This window comes from Halichoerus grypus, chromosome 10, assembly GCF_964656455.1.
Source record: "Halichoerus grypus chromosome 10, mHalGry1.hap1.1, whole genome shotgun sequence".
In the NCBI taxonomy this organism is placed as follows: Eukaryota; Metazoa; Chordata; class Mammalia; order Carnivora; family Phocidae; genus Halichoerus; species Halichoerus grypus.
In genome coordinates, this window is record NC_135721.1 from 129,609,184 (window position 1) to 129,631,028 (window position 21,845).

The window sequence follows — 21,845 nt, forward strand, 5'->3', positions numbered from 1 at the left end:
TCTCTCTCTCTGTCAAATAAATAAAATCATAAAAAGAGAACAGAAAAAAATCTAAATGAATGCCCAAAGTCCAAATCCACGATGAACAAAATATCAACATTTTAAATAAAGGCAGGGTCAGTACTGCAGATTTTCCCTTTAGCCTTAGACTCCAATATGGCCCCGGCACAGTACTGTTACAGATCCAGTCCTGGCTGAGGAGACATAATTAGTGTCTGCAAGGAGGTACCTAGAACCAACTTTATTACTCTTATTAAGCCCCCTGGGAAACTATCTGTTGGGTGTTTTCTCCTGAAAGGGTGAAGACTGCCTGGTTTCAACCCCCAACTTTGCCACTTATGGCATCCACTTGGCCAAAATGCTTATGCTCTCTGGACCTGGCTTTCCTGATGTTCTCCATGGAGATGATGATAATCCTTTATGCCTTCCACTGGTGGGAGGACTTAGTGAGTTACAAGTGGGGCCCTTCTAACAGCCAGTGCTTGGCTTGTGATAAAGACCCAATAAATGCATGTCCTTTGACAGCCAAGTTGTGAGCCTGTGGCCCCAAGCTGAAGGCAGCCTGCAGACCTACTTGCTTTCTTCCATGGGACATTGTTAGATATTTTTAAAAAAATTAGTTGCCAGAATTGTACAATCACAAGATTGCCCAGTAAAAAAAAAAATCCTACAAAAATCAGATCTGGCAACCTGCCTGCCTTCACAGCCAAATCTGCAGACCAGTAGATTTCTTTAGATGAAACGAATTCTCTCCAGTTTATCCCAGACCGTGATCGTCAGATTTTGATATTAAGATACAGAAGCCCAGTTAAATTTGAATATCAGATAACTGAATAATTTTTTAGTGCAAGTATGTCCTATGCCATATTTGAGACATACGTATAGTAAAAAAAATGTATTTAAAAATTACTTGAAATTTTAAAAAATGATTTGTTGTTTATCTGAAATTCAAATTTAGCTGAGCAGCCTGTGTTTCATCTGGCAACCTCCCTGCCCCCCACAGCAGCTTCACTGGTCTGTCGTCCCACTTGACCTCTGTGGGCATCAGCACAGACCAGGCGTAACTCCAGGACGAGAGCTAAAATTCCAAGGAGGTAATATTTAACAAGCTGCACGTAAGTGTAGTCGCTGAATTATAGTTTTCAGCTGTTTAATGAACTGGCTTCAAGTTTGGGAGCTTTCGCTGCCTAGGTGTGGCGGAAGCCGTGCGAGGAATAAAACCACCTGAGGCTGGGGGCACCTGGGTGGCTCAGTCGTTAAGCGTCTGCCTTCGGCTCAGATCATGATCCCAGGATCCTGGGATCGAGCCCCACGTCAGGTTCTCTGCTCAGCGGGAAGCCTGCTTCTCCCTCTGCCTCTCCCCCTGCTTGTGCGCTCTCTCTCTCTCTCTCTCTCTCTCTCTCTGTCAAATAAATAAATAAAATCTTTAAAAAAAAAAAAAAACCACCTGAGGCTGTCTCAGCACTGCTGGGCGAGTGCTCTGAGCAAGGGCTTGTAAGGGTGTGAGTGAAGGCAGTTGAACCCAGAGCACCCGGTGAGCCTTTTGCTTTCTCTAGCTGCTGTTGGAGTGCTTTCAGATAGAGAATCAGGTGTGATAGCATCCCCATGGAAACAAGACATTTTGGAGGGCCAGGACATGAAGGATGGTGATGTTTTCCTTACATCAGGTTGAGAGACCCTGCCGAGGAGGCAGGAACTTTTTTTTTTTTTTTTAAAGATTTTATTTATTTATTTGACAGAGAGAGAGACACCGAGAGAGGGAACACAAGCAGGGGGAGTGGGAGAGGGAGAAGCAGGCTTCCCGCGGAGCAGTGAGCCCGATGTGGGGCTCGATCCCAGGACCCTGGGATCATGACCTGAGCCGAAGGCAGACACTTAACGACTGAGCCACCCAGGCGCCCCTGCAGGAGCTTTTCAGTAAAGAACTGTTTATGTCTCTGATGGAAGAGAGAGGTAGATACCTATAACAACACTGCTCTGCCCAGTGACTGAAGATTTTCTTCTCTCTCTGGCTTCTAGCAAATGGAAACAGGAAAGCCCCGGCAGGAGAGGAGAGATTAGCTAGAACAGGTGTCTCAACCTTGGCACCATTAACTCTTGGGGTTGGATATTTTTTTTTTTGTCGTCGGGGGGCTGTCCTGTACATTATAGGATGTTTAGCAGCATCTCTGACCCCCACCTCCTAGATGCCAGGCCCTCCCCATCCACCCCAGCTGTGACAACCAAAAATGTGTCCACATATTGCTGAATGTCTCCTGAGAGGCAGGTTCTTTCCCAGTTGAAACCACTGTACTAGAAATATCATCATGAGGATGAATTAGAGCATAGATGCCTCAAAGGCCAGGCAGTAACTTCACCGTGAGAGTCAAGTTTCAAATTTATTTATTTATTTTTAATTTTATTATGTTATGTTAGTCACCATACAATACATCATTGGTTTTTGATGTGGTGATCCACGATCCATTGTTTTCGTATAACACCCAGTGCTCCATGCAGTACGTGCCCTCCTTAATACCCATCACCGGGCTAACCCATCGCCCCATCCCCCTCCCCTCTAAAACCCCGTTTGTTTCTCAGAGTCCATAGTCTCTCATGGTTCATCTCTCCCTCCAAGTTTAAACTTATGGGGGTGGGGTGGGGCACCTAGAGCTCAAGTTCAATTATGAAAGTTGCTGGCCAAATTAACTTCTGTGGGCGGAATTTGGGTTAAGAGAATCTAGTTTGTGACTACCGAAATGGGAAAATCAGCTTAGTCACTATTTGGTTTATGATACTAATGATTATGTGTTTCACCTCTGTGCATCTCCCACTTTTTGGATACTTCTCTCTTTCTCTGTTCATCCCCACTCCCTGACCCCTACAAGTGCCCCATTGACCACTGCTTCGCCCAGGTGGATAGCCCCACCTCCACCCCGGCGACATTTAGCAATGCCTAGGGACATTTTCGGTTGCCACAACTGAGGCACCTGATGAGTAGAAGCCAGAGGTGCTGCTAAATATCCTAGAACACGTGCAGGACAGCCCCCCACAACAAAGAATTTTCTGGCCCCAAATAGTCACACTCCGGAGGCTGAGAAACCAGGCTTCAGTAGGAATGAATGTATGTGCTCGCCTAAACAATTCAGAAGAGCCTTCCTTACACACCCCAGGCACGTGGGGTTTAAGGGGATAGCTCTTTAATCTGTAGCTGGGGAAATGTCAGCATACAGACTCTAAGGAAGGACATTTCTTTCCATTTTGTACTCATGCCCAGAAATAGCAAGACTAGCAATTCTGTGAGGATATAGGTTCTTATGTAACCTTTCCCTTCTTTCTTTGGGGGTTTGGGTATTTTACAGAAGTTCATCTGGGTCTCAGATTCGTAGCTGATCCTAATCTCTGGTGAACACCATCAGATAAAGGGATTCTCCTAACACATTGAGGACAGACCGTAAAGGAGCTTAACAGGTCTGGTGAGGAGAGAAGACTATGGGAGAAAAATAGACCAACTCGATTTCCATACACAGCCCTAAATCATCTCAGCATCATTATCAAAACACTGTCTGCACTATTTCCGCAGTTGCAAATGGGAACAGCTTTGATGACCTGTGTTTGATCAAGTTGCCGATGTACCCCTCCCCCCACAACTTGTGCCTTCTGTTCTCTTTGAAATATTATTTGGCTCCATTTTTTTTCCCTCCCGGTATGCTGTCTCTCTCTTTCTCTCTCTCTCTCTCTCTCTCTCTTTGTGCGTGCGTGTGACCACAATTGTAGTTTCAGTAAATAAAACGGCTGCTTGATAACGTGGAACGGCCCAGCGCTTAACTCTGCCCTTGGAGATCCTTTACATCAAAGCAGCGATCAAAAAGTGGTGCAGATAAAATTTGTCATCAGGGATTTCCTACAAAAGAATTACAGTGGAGAAATGGCCTGATCGATACTATGGATTTTCACTGCAGGGGCTGGTGGTCCAATTGCCGTGAGACACTCACACAGATAAAAGGGTATGGCTGCCACTCCGTCACAGACTGCTGACTCAGCAAAAGCTTGTCAGGTATTTATAGGCCAGAGTGATACAGAATTATCACCTTGCAGTGCCCGGCCCGTGTTCCTTCGGAGATTGCCTTCCTTTATGGGATTGCTAAATGCAGGTGAATAGAAAAATGATGGCTAACAGCTGTCAAAATGCAACAGAATGAAGTACTTAAATCTTTTTTTATCCATTAAAAGGGTAACCACCATACATATATCATGGCACAGACATTGTAATGATATTTGGGGGCTGGTAAACGAGGGGGTAATAAACAATGTATGTTCTGATCAGAACAGCAGAGGAAATAGACCTGGTGGGGGGCGGGGGGGAAGGCAGGGCTTCCCTGAAGCCTTATAATTACTTTAATGGTTGAACATTATCTAACAGAAGGAAAACAAAATTACATTTGTGTCCCAATCTTTGGGAGACCCGCTTTCCCCTTAGTTGGCATTTTGGAAGCGTTGAACTATTCCCTAAAACACTTAACCAGGCTCGCTGCGTTCTGAAATTGACTGAATTTCAGGTATGCCAGGTTAATTACAGCACGTGGAATAACAATCACTTATGGGTAGGATTCTCCAGCTGTAAGGCTCAGAGTCCCAGCAAGAACTTCCTCTTGTGCATTTCCAGCCTCAGTGTTCCCACTGAATTTCAGCTGTGCTGTGAGCAGAACTTTGAAGGTGGAGGAGCAAGCACGTACCTTCTCTCCCACGGAGTGTGGTTATTCCTGGAGAAGTCCCATCTACTTGTCGTCCGGGATCTCGAGTTCCTTAGCTATTCCCTACCTAAGGTAAGTAATTGCCCTAATTCCCAGTTAATGTTTCCTCAAGGAACTCCTCTGGAAAAATCTTACTAATCCATCTAAGACATCCATACAGTATTTGTCTTATTTTTTATTACATGAGAATCGACTTCCAGAAAGGTTGGAAATACCACTTACGGTTCCCCTGTAGAATTCTGGCTTGTTTGAAAATCCACCACCTTGTGTCTTGTACACCCCTTTCCCTAAGACATTTTACTTAAATTTTCAGTGAACCATTTTTGTTTTTGGTAAGCTTGAACATTAAAAGAATGTTTTCCTTATTCTCAGTATTTAAAAGGTCCTGCAAAGCAAATAGGGAAATGAACAAAATACATAGGATCTCATCAAGAGCAAGGCCTCTTGAAGTTAATGAATTCTCCATTTCTTGAACACCTGTGGTGAGATAGGTCTTGTGCAAGGTGTTGAAGAAATGCAGTGAATGAACACAGGCTTTCAAGTAAGGAGCTTATGGAAAGGAGGACAGGAAAAATATTTATTGAACAAATACTTTGTGCCAGGCCCTTGGCAAATGTTACAATGAAATAGCAAGCAGTTAGAAAATGCAAGGCAGGCTCGTAAGGGTTCTATTGATTTGTGTGCTCCTCATCACAGCTCTGGGAGGTAGGGTTATTTATTAACATGCCCACTTTACAGGTGGGGGAACTGAGGCAACAGAGAGGTTGAGTAATTTGTCCAAGGTCACTTGGGCAAAAGCTCAGACTTCCTACTGCAGAGCTACACAGCCTCTCCCTGTCCGGAAGCTTTCTCCTTTTGTCCCTACGATGGTCCCATGAAGTTGATCTCCCTATGGAACAAATAGGAGAGGCTCCCGAGCTCACAAGCAGTGAGCATTTTGCCCAGCCAGTTACTTGAAGAGCTGGGATCTGAACCCAGGCACACCTGCCTTGACATTCCTTGCCAGTTGACGTGTCATTTACAGAGGGCCCGCCAAGCCAGCAAGGCTCTGCAGCTTCTAACTTCGAAAAACAAAAGTCAGGAAGTGCAAGCCATAACATGCAGTCTAGGGAAAAGAATTTAATTTCAGGAAGTGTGCCACCACCTGGAAGGAACAGTAACAAGACTTTTGTATCCAGATCGTCCCTGGCCAGCGTCGGGTAGGACGCAAAAATGTAACCGGCACCTTCTGGGACTGTCCAGGGGGAAATCATCTTAGTGCCTGATTGAACTGCCTTATACTGGTGGAAATCATTGCTATATCATCACAGGATTGTTGTATGGAAGTTTACTGTCACTGGCAATAAACATAGAAGAAAGGGGGGGGAGGAATAAGAAAACAAAAGGGAAAAGTAGAAGCAAAAAATGCACCAGAGTGAAAAAAATACCCATAAACGAGTTGTTTTTTTGTCTCTCTAGTTGCTCTGATGTGCACAAAGGAAATAGATGGAATAAAATCACATCTCAGGAACACCAACATAAATTCCCCCTTGCTTTGACAAGTACGTAATTTTCTTCAGAGATGCTCTTCACGTCTGGAGAGTTATGAGCCAATTTCATTCCCATCTGACAAATTTACAAAGAAACATTAGAGAAAAGGGATTAGGAAAGCGAGAAATCTTTATAGACTTTTTCCTCAGGCTGTATTTCCCTTCCATCTTCTGGCTCTTCCTTGAGGACCATGCATGAGTGACTCACACAGTATGGCCCCCATAACAGAGACGCTTAGCAGAGACACAAAATTCGCCATGTGCTTTCAATTAATGAATGGTATTTACATTATTTGGGAGCGGGAAGCAGGACTGAGGGGCGAGGAGAGAAGAGCGTTATTGACAAATATTTAGATGAAGTCTCTAAAGTATCGTTAAAAGTGGTATTTGTAAAATTAGACTTTTTGCAAGACATATGGGGGGGTAGAGAGAGAAAGAAGAAGGGGGAGGAGGATGAGGAGCAGGGGGAGGGAGGGAAAACTGAGTGGTCTAAGGGGGTTTATAATGGAGATACACGTTCCAGGATGATAACAATAAAGGATTAATAATAGCAAAGTATACATTTTTTTTTTCCTTCTGGTAAGATCATAGATTCTAAGAGGAATGTGGAGTTTTTTGACCTTTTTAAAAAAAAATCTCCATTGCTAATTTCATTGTGCAGTGTTTAGAGTGACTGACTGTTCAGTTTGCCCGGGACGGTCCTGGTTTCTGGACTGAAATCTCACATCGTGGGAACCCTTGCATCCTGGGCAAACTGGAAGGGTCGGTCACCCTACAGCTGATGACTGCGACTCCCGCACAAGTTACATGAGTTTTTGGCAGTTGTTAATTCTCTTAAGTGTTTGCAACCTTGGATTGTTCATTTTTTGGCTTTATTAACTAGTGAAGTTGGTGTGCCCGCATGTGCGCGTGTGCACACACGGACGCTTAAATACCTATATGTATGTATCTTGATCAGTTTGAGATTCTAGTAAGAATCTTCGATTAAGGTCACCGGGAGGGCTTAGAATTTTGATGGAAAAATCATAATAGTGCTTAGAAGTTCAGGAAATGTATTCCTTTCCTGGAGTCGAGATTAAACATAATATAATGCAGATGCTGTTGGATACAGAGCCCAGATGACAAATGTTTTATAACAGGGACTTAGGGAATGGAGAAAAGTAAGAGATACATCGCTTCCAAGGCCTTCGTTGAGAGCCACAAAGCACTCATAATACTGTATGTATAATTTGGCAGGAGAAAGGTGAGGTATTTGTGTGTGTATTAGTATTATATATTTTTCAGAGGGTCCAACTGGATTTAGGGTGGCCTTGTTTATAATTCATTCGCCTTACAAGAGAGTGAAATGGAACCTCATTTGTGTAACTAATTTCAGATTTCTGTTCTAAAGTTTGCCCATTGCAGCCACTATTCAGGTTGTTTGCATTAAAAAAAAAAAAACAACCACAACTCTATCTTTGGCAACACTATTTTTCTTTTTCAAAGTCACAAGAAAACCTCCATTGTTTACCTTCATGAGAAATGGTGATTCGTATTGGAATGAGATGTTCCAAGCCTTCAGAGGGGAATAGAGACAAGCCTTCCTTTTGCCTGAAAAATCTACAAAGGTCTTGCATTTGGGGTTTACATTCAGTATCCCAAATCCAAATGTGGAAGTGTAATTTGGATTTGATCTCTCTTGAAACTCTTGCAATAAAACTCCCCCTTTGGTTTGCCTGCTGAACATGAAAAATGGTGCTTCTTTGAACTGCAAATGATTCTTTTTGCCCAAATTCAGAGAGAGAACAACGGTAAGGGATGTTCATATATATATATGAAGTCTTGGAACAGAAGAATATGAACGTTGTGGGGTATCTGACCTGCCTGACCTCTGTAATACTGGCCCCACAGTCGGTGGGGGACGGTCTATCCTAATACAGCTGATGGAACACGCAGATGGCTTTGCACTTAACAAGCAAGCTTAAGTACAGTGTTGCTGAGAAATGAGATTGATCGTGATGAGAGAAATAAAAATTTAAAATATCCCCTGGTGGGAAAAATTTTTCTTTTTATTTCTACATTTGAATCTTTTAAATACTGTAACTTTTGGGGGAAAGTTATTGAGACATAAAAGGATGCTTTGGAGTTTATGATAACCACAGTATAATACATTATCTTGAAAGCCTTTATAGTATGCAGTTACAAACTTCCAGGAAATCTATTAAAATGCAGCATTAATTAACATAAACTTTTTATAGTGTTACTAATATTCTGCAAACAACTAAGAGTTTAAAAGCCCTTTTTTAACAGGCATTTCTTGCTGCCTATACACCATGATCAGAGTGAATTATAGGGAACACTAAAGGAAAGAAAGAAATGAATTTTCACTGATTGTCCTGCATGGGAAATTCACCTCAATATCTGCCTTGAATTTGCAGAAGTGTAAAGACAAGATTTGCCAGTTTGCTTAGCATTCTCTGTCTGCTTATGCAACTGACCATAAGCAAAACACCGATGTTTCAATGCCAGTTCTCCCAAATGACGATAAATAACACCTTTAAAATACCGTTAGACATCAAAGCAGATCCTTGAATTCTGTGCGACCGAGTTTGGCTGTGTCTTCTGCCCAGAAGTTTGCCATGTCTCTGTCTTCCCATGCTACAGACTCCATTTAGACACTCAGGGTTGTGTCAAGCCGCCACAGAAACTGAAGTAGTGTTTTTATTTTTTGATCTGGTTCTGGGTTGCACTGGCAAATCTCCCAAACCTGAGTCGTGACCTTTTTTAGAGGGATGTTTTTCATTTCTGTTTTGAATCCCAAAGGGGAGGAGGCATTTCAATATCTATGCCCAAAGGGCAAAACTGTCTCCATGCAGGAGCGGAATGAAGATGAGCTGGCCCTGAATTATCCAGCCTTAATTACTTCCCCACTAGCCATGCTTTGCTCTGTCTGCTCAGACACGAATCACGAGGGGGTCCTTAGCTTCCTCCATGTCCTGCCAGTCCTCTATAAATACTAGAGCTGTGATTCTGGCCAAAGGCTCCTTATTTTCCTAGGTCTTTGTTGTCATCTGGATAAGACTGATGATTTTTCTATTTTAGTACCTTCTTCAAACTATACTATCACTTTCCTCTTTGAAAAAAATTTTTTTCCCAGGTCTCTTCCTTCGGGCTGTAGAATCCTTCAAAGGTCTCTTGCCATTCTGCTTTTCCCTCTTCCCTCATCGCTCGATCCTCAATCCATGAGGGACTGAGATTCTACCGTGCTGAGCATAAAAACACATGACTATGCACGTACATTGTTCTCCATGTGTGTTTCCGCCCTGAAGTCTTTCGTTTATCTATCCAACAGATACTTATTAAGTGTGTCTTATGTGCCAGGTACAGTGGACGTGCCGGTGGACATGACTGATGAGTTTTCTCCTCCTGGAGTTTGTCTTCTCGTGGGGACAGCCATTCAGAGGGCAAGCAAACAAATGAAAAACAAGGTGTTAAGTCCATCGAGGAATACACCAATGATGTAATTGAGTGTGGCTGATGGGGTACCTGAGGCACTGTGGCAAGGGACATCTGCAGAGGGGTGCCATCATAGCCACAACCTGAGGGATGAGAAGCTTGTGATGCCAAGAGCTGGGGACCAGTGTTCCCGGCAAATGGAGCGGCAGGTGCCAAGGTCTCGTGGGATCTCTCTTGGTATGTTTCAGTAACAGTGCTCAGGCCAGTGTGGCTGGATCAGGGTGAACCGAGATGTTGGAGAGGTGGGAGGTAAGCAGCGTCTATGATAAGAACAGCTATCCTTTATCCATGTGGGCACTTAAAATGCGTTGCCTATATACCTTGCTGGGAGAAGATTATTATCACATTTAACAGGTGATTACCTGGAAGTTCAGAGAGGTAATGTGACCTGCCCAGGGTCACGTAGCTAATAAGTATGAGAGCTGGAGTTCACATGTCCATCTGTCTGATTCCAATATTTGTTCAAAAAATAGATATTGAGTACTTAACTATGTGCCTGGCACTTTGTAGGAGTTGAGGATAAAGGAGTGGACAGAATAAAATTCTTATCCTCCTGGGGCTCACCTCCAGTAGAGGGAATCTGAAAAAGAACTAACTACATAGTTTGTCAGATTGTGGGAAGTGCCGTGGAGAAAGATGAACTGGGATAAAGATAGGAGGGGAAGCCATGGGGCTGGCGTTGTTCTGTTACATAAGATTTTTTAGAAAAGGCCTCTGTGAGAAGGGGGTGACCTGAGCCCAGACATGAAGGAAGTGAGAACAAACCACTGGGCTCTCCCTGAAGAGCAGTCCGGGCAGGACCAGCAGCAAGTGGGCATGTGCGTGGCATGTTGGAGGAAAAACAAGGTTATCCGTGCGCTGGATTCCTGGAGAGAATAGGAAACCTGGTAGGCTATATAAGAACTTAGTGAGGTGGGAGTCATTGGAAAGTGCTGAAGAGGGGCGCCTGGGTGGCTCAGTCGGTTAAGCAGCTGCCTTCAGCTCAGGTCATGATCCCAGAGCCCTGGGATCGAGCCCCCGCGTCGGGCTCCCTGCTCAATGAGGAGTCTGCTTCTCCCTCCCATCCCCCCACTCATGTTCTCTCACTCTCTCAAATAAATAAAATCTAAAAAAAAAAAAGAATTAAAAAAATGCTGAAGAAAAGGAGGGCATAATAAGAATTTGATTTTAATATGATTAGTCTGAAAACTGGGTAAAATGTAGACCATTGAGGGGGTAGGGCAGAAGTAGTAGATCAGGCCAGATATCATGGTGGCTGGGAGGAGGGTTGTGACTGCGGATGTGGTGAGAAGGGGGCAGATTTAAGATATTTTTCAAAGTAGAGCCAATAGAATTTGCTGTTGATTGGGCTGTGAAGTGTGAGAGGAAGAGAAGTCAAGGATGGCCACAATGTTCTGAACAATGAGAAGGATGGAGTTACCATTTACTGAAAGGGACAAAAATCATTGGGGATGGGCATATTTCTTTGGGAAAAGGTAGAGAGTTTGCTCTTCATCCTCCCATTTTATTCTGCTTCTTTATTTATATTGTCATGGATACCTCTAATTTTTGCTAAATGGGTCAACTGATGGGCAGACATTATTTGAGCAGAGGAGTGTCCACATTTCTCCTCTTCCTAAAAAAAAAAAAAAAATTGGGTTTGGGACAAGTGGGAAGGGTGGGGCATGTGGCCAAACCAAAGAGTGCACACCCCCAATGGTAAAATTAAAAATATTAAAAACAAAACAACACATAAACCTGTGCTAAGGCAAATACGACTATTTCAAGGTCATATTCTCCCCCAAAACTGCTAGTTTGGGAATCTGGTACTAAAGCTTGGAAGATTTGGGCATATCAAAGGGAAGTTTTATTTTGTTTTTCTAAGGAAACGTATCTGTAGTGTATCAGATATCTCTCCTACTTTCCTTTACGAGGTATTTCTTTGGTGGGAAGAAAAAAAGAATGGACAACCATTTGAAACTGGGGCAAGAACTAGCTAGAAGAAATACCTTAATTTCTTTGCCAAAGATAGATCTTGAGATTTTGTTTCTAATTCTCTTCTGTCTTCATGGACCCACATCTTCACGCAGAAAACAATTTGTGACTTCTGGAAAGCACAACCTTCATATTGTTTGGGTTATAGTAGGGGGAGAGCAAGGAAGAAATGGAAAGGCATTTATGCAAAGCCCAGAGTGTGTTCTTCCTGTGTCTAGGGAGTGCTTGCTGGATGGTCTCCAAGCCAAGACTTGAAGCCCACGCTTCTCACTGGAGGGTGGTTCTTTGACGTCACCTAAGGCATCCAAGGCCAAGGTTATGAAATCTCCTGCCTAGCAGAGCATTCCCGAAGGCCTTGCATGGTGAGCCAGCCTCTCACGAGGACTCAGGGCTGCTTCTGCTCCCTGGGTGGGACCTGTCTCCAAAGGATTTGGTGGGGCCGGCCAGCCAAAATATTCTCCCGCCACCATGTTTGGGAACTGGGAACAACTAGGACATAGGTCAAAATGCATGGTCCCCAGTAAATTCAGCTTGCAGATATATTTAATTGGCCTGCATAGCAATTATAAAATTATGCATATTTATAAAATTACCTATGCGTCAATATTTAAAAAGTGGAAAATGTTACGTGAAGATTAGAATTTCTGGCTTCTGGAATTTGGAAGCTCTGTCCATACAGGGCCACGTCTGCCTGGCCAAGGTTGGCAGAGAAACATCTACATTTTATGAAAAGCATGTTCTCTCTAGCTCACCTCTGTCCCTACCCAGCCCGCTCCACTCCATAGTTTCACCTGCCTGGGCTCTTCTGGGAGGTTGGAAGAGGACCCCTAACCTATATATTTATGTGTGATATCAATGGCTATAACATATATTGCTGTAAATGCCTCTGATATCATCTTTAATTTAAAGAGCACCCTGCCCTTTAGATAATCAACTTCGGCTTTTTAAAACCAGAATTGTTAATTATCCTGGCAGCATTTTCTTTGCTTTAGACCCAATAAAGTTACTGTTAAGGGATGTGATTATTTGGTGGGTGAATCTAAAAGGTACCCTTTCTCTTTTTTTTTTTTTCTCTCTTCTGCTCTATTTTCTCTTTATTCACACCTTCCCTGCCAACCAGCCCAACATGCAAGAAACCCTTCAGGTGTTTAAAGGAGCTGGAAAATATTCCAGGAAATGCTGAAAGTTTGCCACGTTGTCAGAGGATAAAAGCACAGTGTTCAATCCAAAGGCTTTGTGTAGTTTTTCCCCCCCTTTTTTTTTTCTCAATGCAAGTTCCAAGTTAAATTTTTGGATGCTTATCTTCTCTACATTTTAATGAGAAGCTTTTGCTAAGGATTTTTTTTTAAACAAAGGCACAAAAGTTTAAACCCTTTGCACAATAGCAGTGTGTATTGAAGTGACATGCTGTTTTTATATTTTGAAAAACACCAATGCTCAAATAATCAGCAGGAGCAGGAATATTGGACAAGTAAATATGGAATATTATGCTCACAAGCAATAACTGTATCTATTAAATATGCAAACCATGCAGCCTCCTATGGATTTTTTTTCCATCGCACCATTTTATAGGGGTAAGTGTGTAAGACTGGGTCTATAGTAAACTTTTACGAGTTAGATCATTTTTTCCAGTAGTTTTTGCTGTAATTACCAAGATGCTTATTATAATTTCTGATTGATTTTCAATTGGCACTGCTTTGTAACACTTTATCTTGACAATTCTCTGCCTTTAGGACGTAGTTATGTGGTGAATGATTTATCTAAAAACCTTCAACATACTCAGGAGTGCTATGTTCAGAGAGATCTGTTTGCGAAGTGAGGAATGCTTCTAAAAGCAAATAATATCGTGGTTGTTTTTGCATTTAGGAAAATTAGTCACATTGACCCTGGTGGGAGGGACCTGTTCTCCTTCATAGCAGTTCTATGTATAGTTGTATCTTTTCAGTTTATTTCATATCTCTTTTCCCACTGGGCTGTCATTTCTCTTAGAGCAGGAATCTTGCCTTTGGGTGTCTTTTTTTCTTGTTGTTCTTTAAAAAAATTTTTTTTAAAATTGTGGTAAAATATCCATAACATAAAATTTACCATGTTAACCATTTTTAAGTGTATAGTTCAGTGACATTAAGCACATTCACATTGTATAAGCATCACCACCATCCATTTGCAGAGCATTTTTTTCTTCTTTTTAAAAGATTTATTTATTTATTAGAGAGAGCACAAGTGGGAGGGGCAAAGGGAGAGGGAGGGAGAGAGAGAGAATCTTTTTAATTTTTTATATTAAATTCAATTAATTAACATATATTATTTGTTTCAAGAGTATAGGTCTGTGATTCATTAGTCCCATGTAATACCCAGTGCTCATTACAACACATACCCTCCCCAATGTCCATCATCCAGTTACCCCATCTCTCCACCCACCTCCCCTCCAGCAACCCTCAGTTTGTTTCCTATGATTTAGAGTCTCTTATGGTTTGTCTCCCTCTCTGGTTTCAGCTTGTTTCATTTTTTCCTCTCTTCCCCTATGATCCTCTGCCTTGTTTCTTAAATTCCACATATCAATGAGATCATATGATAATTGTCTTTCACTGATTGACTTACTTCACTTAGCATAATACCCTCTAGTTCCATCCATGTCATTGCAAATGGTGTGATTTCATTTTTTTGATGGCTGCATAATATTCCATTGTATATATATACCACATCTTCTTTATCTATTCATCGTTGATGAACATCTGGGCTCTTTCCATAGTTTGGCTGTTGTGGACATTGCTGCTATAAACATTGGGGTGCAGGTGCCCTTTCGGATCCCTACATTTGTATCTTTGGGGTAAATACCCAGTAGTACAATTGCTGGGTCATACAGCAGCCCTATTTTCAACTTTTTGAGGAACCTCCATATTGTTTTCCAGAGCGGCTGTACCAGCTTGCATTCCCACCAATGGTGTAGGAGGGTTCCCCTGGGAGAGAGAGAATTTTAAGCAGAATCCCCACTGAGTGTGGAGTCCGCCAGGAGGCTCGATCTTTTGACCCCAAAATCGCACCCTGAGCCGAAACCAAGAGTCCAATGTGCAACTGACTGTACCACCCAGGTGCCCCTGTATCTTCTCAAACTGAGCCTCTGCCCCCATGAAACGGTGACTCCCATTCCCTTGTTCCCCTAGCCCCTGGCAACCACACTTCTCTTCTCTGTCCTATGAATGTGACTGCTCTAGGTACCACATAAGACTGAATCCTACGCTATTTGTCCTTTTGCCACGGGCTTATTTCATTTAGCATATGCCTTCTGGGTCCATACGTGTTGTAGCCTGCATCGGAATATGCCTGTTTTCTATAACCACATCCCTAGAATCTAGCTCAGTGCTTGGATCCTAGTGGGTTACAGCAGACAACAATACGTATTTGTTGAATGAATGCACCAAAGAAGGAACGAATGGATCAGCCACCCTAGATTCCTCTTCCTGGCCTCAGGACCAGAGTACAGTAGGCTCTCAGGAACTCTTTGAGGTATAAAAGAGTGACTTATCTTCCTTTCTGCCCAAGCTGATCCCAAAGAACAATCGAGATACTTTTTGGAATATGAAAAATTCACCATTTCCCCCTTGCATGCGTTGCTTAAATCCCGTGTACAAAATACATCTCTGTGGCATATTTTCTTGGGCTCGTAATTTGGGTTGCTTTGTGCTTGCTGCTAATTAACCAGTTGGTGATGCACTGTCTTTTCATCTGCCTCTGAGCTTGTCAGGAGTCACTGACAAGCCCAGCGAAACTGGGGGGCACTCCGATAATTAAGGTTTGGAGGGCTTCTTACCGACCCCATCATGTACCAATCGCTTTCTCTGCTTCGACTGATGGGTAGCTGACATATGACAAAACAGTGGCCTTGTCTTATGTACACAGCAGCAGGACACTTTCCCACCTTTTAATGGCTGAGCGAATTTCATCCCAAGCAACTCTGACAAAATGAAAGTGTATTGTCAAAGTTGTTTGTGAAGATGACTGTGTTTAGAAAGAAGAAAAGTCTTGATACATTCAGAATTCTTTTTCTCACACACAGACATGCACGCACGCACGCACACTCGAGTCTGTATGCTCAGCATCTAAATGCAAAATGTAAACTATACCAAGTTTTATTTGAATATTTAAATGGTATAAGGAGAAATGGTTTGGTGTTCTATATTCTTCTACAGTATTCACACTTACAGTCACTTGAGCTGGGGGTCTTATCTTTAAAGAAACAAGAATGATAGAAAGGTGTTCAGTGGTTTCTCTAAAACTGGTAAGATCTTAATGTGCAGGGTCTGAATCTATAACGTAAAATCATCAAATAATTGCATGTCATATGTTGGGGGCTCTCTCTGCCCCTATTGATGTTTACCTTATGCTTCCTTGCATCTTTCATCTCTTAAATCCGGTGTGGTTTGGCATCAGCACCACCTCTGGCAGCCATACCTAAGACCTACTGGGCAAATGTGGGTATTAACCAGAGTCGCTGGTGATTCATATACCCAGGAAAGTTTGAGAAGGCCCAGTATAAATCCTCTAGCGCTCTGGTTCTCTGCCTTCACTTTATTCTTATTCAGCTCGATTCCAGTGGGCCCTGGGCATGGTTAAGACATACACAAAAACACCAAAAAAACTCCTTGGTGATTTTCGTGAGCAATCAAGATTGAGAGCCACTGGGGCGCCTGGGTGGCTCAGTCGGATAAGCGTCTGCCTTCGGCTCAGGTCATGATCCCAGGGTCTTGGGATTGAGCCCCAGGTCGAGCCCAGCAGGGAGTCTGCTTCTCCCTCTGCCCCTCCTCCCACTCATGCATGCATGTGTGCTCTCTCTCTCTCAAATAAATAAATAAAATTAAATTAAGAAAAAGATTGAGAGCCACTGATATTGGCCCAATAAATGCCATCAGCATCTAAGGTTAGGGACCTTGTGTGCTTTGTTCTTGCCTAGGAAGGTGCTTGGAACACAGTGGGAGGATATTTATTTGTTGAATGGATTGTTATGCAAAACCCAATGCTTAAATAGTGTATTCATCTTCTATCCACATGGTCATTCATTCCTTCAATAGACATCTCTGTTAGTAAAGTTGGTGGCTCAGGTGACAGATGCAGGCACCGAGACATAGTTTAGGTTTGAGGTATTTCTTTGGAATCCACATCTGCTGAGGGAAGAGTGGGGAAGCACGTTTGGACAGAAGCAGTAGAAGAGTTGTGGTGTCAGCCTAAAAGTCCTGGCCGACACCGTGGGGAGCTCTGGAGCACGTACTGCCCCTCGGAGTGTCCTGTGCTGGGCCCAGATGGCAGGAATTTCTGTCCACGCCTTGCTTGGTCACTGCTAGTGGGCTGCCCCTGGCAGGGCATGACCTTGAGGACACAGCCTTCTGCATGTGTAGACCTTGATGGAGCAGCTCTCTGGCTGTCCGCTGACCACACTCCTGAAGCAGCAGATGCTTCCGTGAAAGGAGAGCTGGGTGGCACATCTCTGTGTCCAAGAGGCCAGGAGAGTCACGTTCAGTGATGCAGTCTCTAGAAGTTGACTTTCTGGCTTCGATTTCTGGACCAGCCACTCCCTGAATGAGTGACCCCGGCTGGTGCCTTGTCTTCTTTGTGGGTCAGTGTTCTTATCCATAAGATGGTGTTAATTATACCCACCTAACAAGGTAGTTTGAGGATATGGTGCAAAAGATGGATTGAAGGCACATGGTGGGCACTTAATAAAAATTAGTTACCATTCATATGATAACACTATTTTATATAATATGTAGTGAAAAGGTATAATATTAAATAATATTATAAAAAATAAATGGAGTCTTCATTTACTTATATGTAGGAACACACTGGGATAATAAAATGTTAGTGAGAAAGGGTAGTTTTATCTATACCATAGATAATTTGGTAAAAATTTTATTCTTCCGGGTTTGAGGACCATCTTTGTCTCCTTGATCACTGGATAAAATACATTTGTTTGTGGCCTGTGTGCATTTTTCCTTCCTGTCAGGGTAGCAAGAATCTTGACTCTTGGCCCTAAATGAAGTCTTTCGGGAGAAGATACAGTGATCAGATTTGTAAAATTTGCCACCCTTCCCCCCCCCCCGCCCCATTCTGGTGACATCTGGGGCTCTACCCTGGCTACAGAGGCCCTGTTCAACTTGATGATTTGGTGTCTTTTGGATCTCAGAGGTGTTCTCAAGGACTACCACCGACAAGTTCAGTAGTGAAGACATAATGCCAAGATTTAGCAAGGTTGGTTACATTTGTAAATGAGAAAGGTTCAAAGCTTTGTTTAAACAAATTGAAGCCATAGATCTTAGGTGAGATAGAATTCTAGCAGAACTATGAAATTTCTGTGAAAAAACCCCACATCAGTGACTGTTGAAGTTCTGGAATTAACAGTCCTACTGTATGGTGACAGTGATTATCGTTGGGTTTTTCCCTTTACATCCGTATTCCTCCTTGTAATAATAAAACTCTCCCTCTTGTGATAATAAAACTCAGCCTCTGTATAAGTTAGGATTTTGGTCTGCTTTGCCCAGGCCCCTCAAAATGGTAACTTAAAAAACCGGAATTTTATTTTGGCTTCACAGAAATGAAAGTCCAAACCGATAGGGTGATCCTGCTCTGAAAATCTGTTAGGAAACTTGGGTCCTCTGTCCCATTGCTTTCTGTTATTATGATGCATCCATTGTCCTCAGGACCCAGGATCACCATCACTGAGGTCGCATTCCACCAGGAGGGAGGGAGAAAGGGGATGGCACCCCCTTCGTTTTAAGGGCAAAATATGCAAGTTGTACATTATCACTTCTTTTTTTTTAAAATTTATTTACTTATTTTAGAGAGAGAGGGAGAGAGAGTGAGCATGAGTGGAGGGGGAGGAGCAGAGGGAGAAGGACAAGCAGACTCCACACTGAGCGTGGAGCCCGATGAGTGGCTTGATCCCATGACGCCGAGATCACGACCTGAGCCGAAACTAAGAGTCGGGCACTCAACTGACTGAGCCACCCAGGCGCCCCTGTACATTATCACTTCTGTTCACACATATTTAAACCTGTGGCACCATCCATCTGCAGGCAAGACTGGGGAGTATGGACTTCATGTGGCATGTGTTGAGCTAGAAACTCTGTTACTATGGAAGGGAGGATGGAGAGCATCCTGCACCACTGCCATCAGACGTCCTTCAGGAGAACTTCTTCCCCACCTCTCTCAGAGCTATGTGGTTGGGGTGGGGCTATTCCTGCCTCTGGTTTCCAGCAGTGGGCATGTGAACCACACCTGGGCCGTCAAGGCACCCCATCACCATGGCTGTAGAGAGTAGTTTACAGTTGCAGGCAACCCAAGTGGGGCCAAAGAGGCTTGGTCCTGGGTCCTTGCTCCAGCTTGTGGTGAGGAGACTGCTCATACTTCTGGGGTGGCTTTGCGTGTTGAATGTGTAATCCTGGAGCTGCTCCTCATAGTTTTGCCTCCTCTTGGGACTCTGAAGCCCATACGGAGGAAAGCAGAGGGGGACACCTGAGAAAAGTGGGCTGCTAATGACGTCATTAAAGCATCACTGAACCTTGGTCCAAGCCACCAGCATTTCTGCCTCAGGTTTTAGAGTGGTCTCCTCATGGGTGTCCCTGTTCTCTTGCGTCCATGTCTCCATAACTCTCTATTTCCCTCTCTCTCTATCTACCTAATATACATAATATATATCTAAACAACAGCCCCCCACCCCAATCCTTTTGAACTTAAGTCAGGTGTTGTACTCAAAACCTCCAATGGCCTCGCTTCTCACCCCTGGCTGCACTCTTTGCTGTGGCTCCCGACGCCCTCCACCTTCCCTCCCTTCGCTGCTCCAGACACATTGGCAGCGTCTTTACTGTTCTGCTCACGTGCTTGCCATGTTCCCACCTCAGGGCATCTGTTACTTCTGTTCCTTTTGCCTGGGAAGTTTCCAGATATGGGCAGGACTTGCTCCCTCTTGTCCTTCTGGTCTTTGTTCAGCTCACATTTTTTCTCTATGAGCTCTTCTCTGCCTTCCCTGGTACCCCACATTCCTCATACCCCCGGGAACTGCTTCCTGCTGCAAGAACCTATTTCTCTCGTCCTGAGGGCTTTCCCTTCTCCTCTGTGAGGAATAGGGCAGACATCCTGGAGGAGTTAACACCTCTGAGTGTGACCTTAGTCAGTGGCTGACGAAGCTTCTTTGTTCCTTGGGCAGGACAACTGAGGCATACTCCATACAGTTCCTGGAGGTCCCAGTGGGCCATGAGCCCCGTGTGCTCACAACCGTATTGGCTGCCTTCCTTTTGTCTGTCTCACTTTCTCATTCCCCTCTTGGGCTTCCCACTTCCCCAACAAACCACTCGCATTTAAAATTCTCATCTCAGGGTCTGCTTCTGTGGGAACTTGGCCTGAGACACCCCCTTGCCTGTTTTATTTACTCCGTAAGCACTTATCCCTGGCTTGTTTATATCGGTCATTCTAACTGTGTGGTCTCCACATCAGCACATTGGTGTCCCCTGGAAGCTTGTTAGAAATGCAAAGTCTCAGTGATTCTCAAATTTTGACTTGTGTCAGAATCCCCTGGAAGGTTTCTTAGACCACAAGTTTCTGGGCTTCACCTTCTGAGTTCCTGATTCATTAGGACTGGAGGGAAGTCTCCAGTTTGGCATTTCTAAAAAGTTCCCAGGTGATGCTGACGTGGTTGACCCAAGGGCCCCACTTTAAGAGCCACTGTTTATATGGTACTATTTATTTATTTTTTTAATTTATTGTCTGTCTCTCCCCACTGAAATGTAAGCTGCACGATGGCCAGGATTTTAATCTCTTGAATTCGCTGTATTCCTAGCTCCTAGGTCAGTGCCTGGGACCTATAGTAAGCACTTGAGTTACATTTTTTGAACCCATTTACTTCAGGTACAGATAAAATTTACTTAACCAAAGAAATGCTTAGAATTGACTCTAGGCCTCCAGTTGGTCAACCCATCCATCCTCTGTTCTTCGTGATTGCTACTTTAGGTTTGGTCTCTCCATAGCAAAAACACTTACGACAATCTCATTCCTTTTATAATTGGTATCATTGGCCAACATTTACTGCAGACAAAATAGATGCCAGTCACTGTGTAAACCACATCAACGCATTGTCTCATTTAGTCCCTATGTTGTTGGCTCTAGGATGTACATACTATTTAATTTCCATTTTACAGATGAGGAAACTAGGGCTCAGAAAACTCAATTGACTTGCCCAATCTCACACTAGGAGGTGGTATAAGATATCAGGATTCAAGCCCAGGGCTGACTTCAAAGTCTGTGTGCTTCACCCCGGGGTTCTCCTGTTAAAGTTCTTCCAGTGCCTTCTTGCTGTGGGACCCAAGTGGCTCTCCAGAGCTGAATCCCCATTGGTAACTTGGTCATAGAGTTGACTGGCAGGGGTTGAGTCACATTTCCAAGAACTAAATGCTAATGCTCATGGCCCTAATTGGAACAGAATTCAGCCAACTCATAGATACTCATAATTATAACCACAGGCATAAGGTTTTCCAGACAAGATTTCATTATGCCACACATGTTACTCTTTGTTCCCATATATGTAGTAAAGTTTTGGGTGGTCAGGTAGTGCATTGGTTCAGTGTGTGTGTCGCTTCCCAGGGAATTAAAATTCATTACTGTCCTCAGGCCCACCACCCCATGCATTGCTGTTGACTGCCAGCAGGTCCTACCTTTGGAGACCATGTGCCTTTGGGAAGAGTTGAGACCTCGCTTCTATCTTGGCCAGTCTCAAGAACTTCGCCTTCATTTATTTGTTCTCTTATACTCATCCCTTTCTATTTAGACCCTCCTTCTTGTGCTGAAACTTTTGCATTCACCCTGCCTTCCTGTCTTCATCAAAGAGCATCCATATTAGGAAGATTGAGCAACTGAGATTGGTTGTCTAATCACAGCAATTGTACATAAAAGATGTCAATTCTTTTGATTTTTTTTTAAGATGATGTCTCTCTAATCACTTGACTCTCTTATCTCCTGTGGATTTTGTACCACATAGGCATGAATATTTCTATATTTTAACTCACATTTCCACTTAAATGTATAAAAAGTAGTTTTTGTCTCCTTCATGTTGGTCAAATGGCCTTCTGCTAATGAT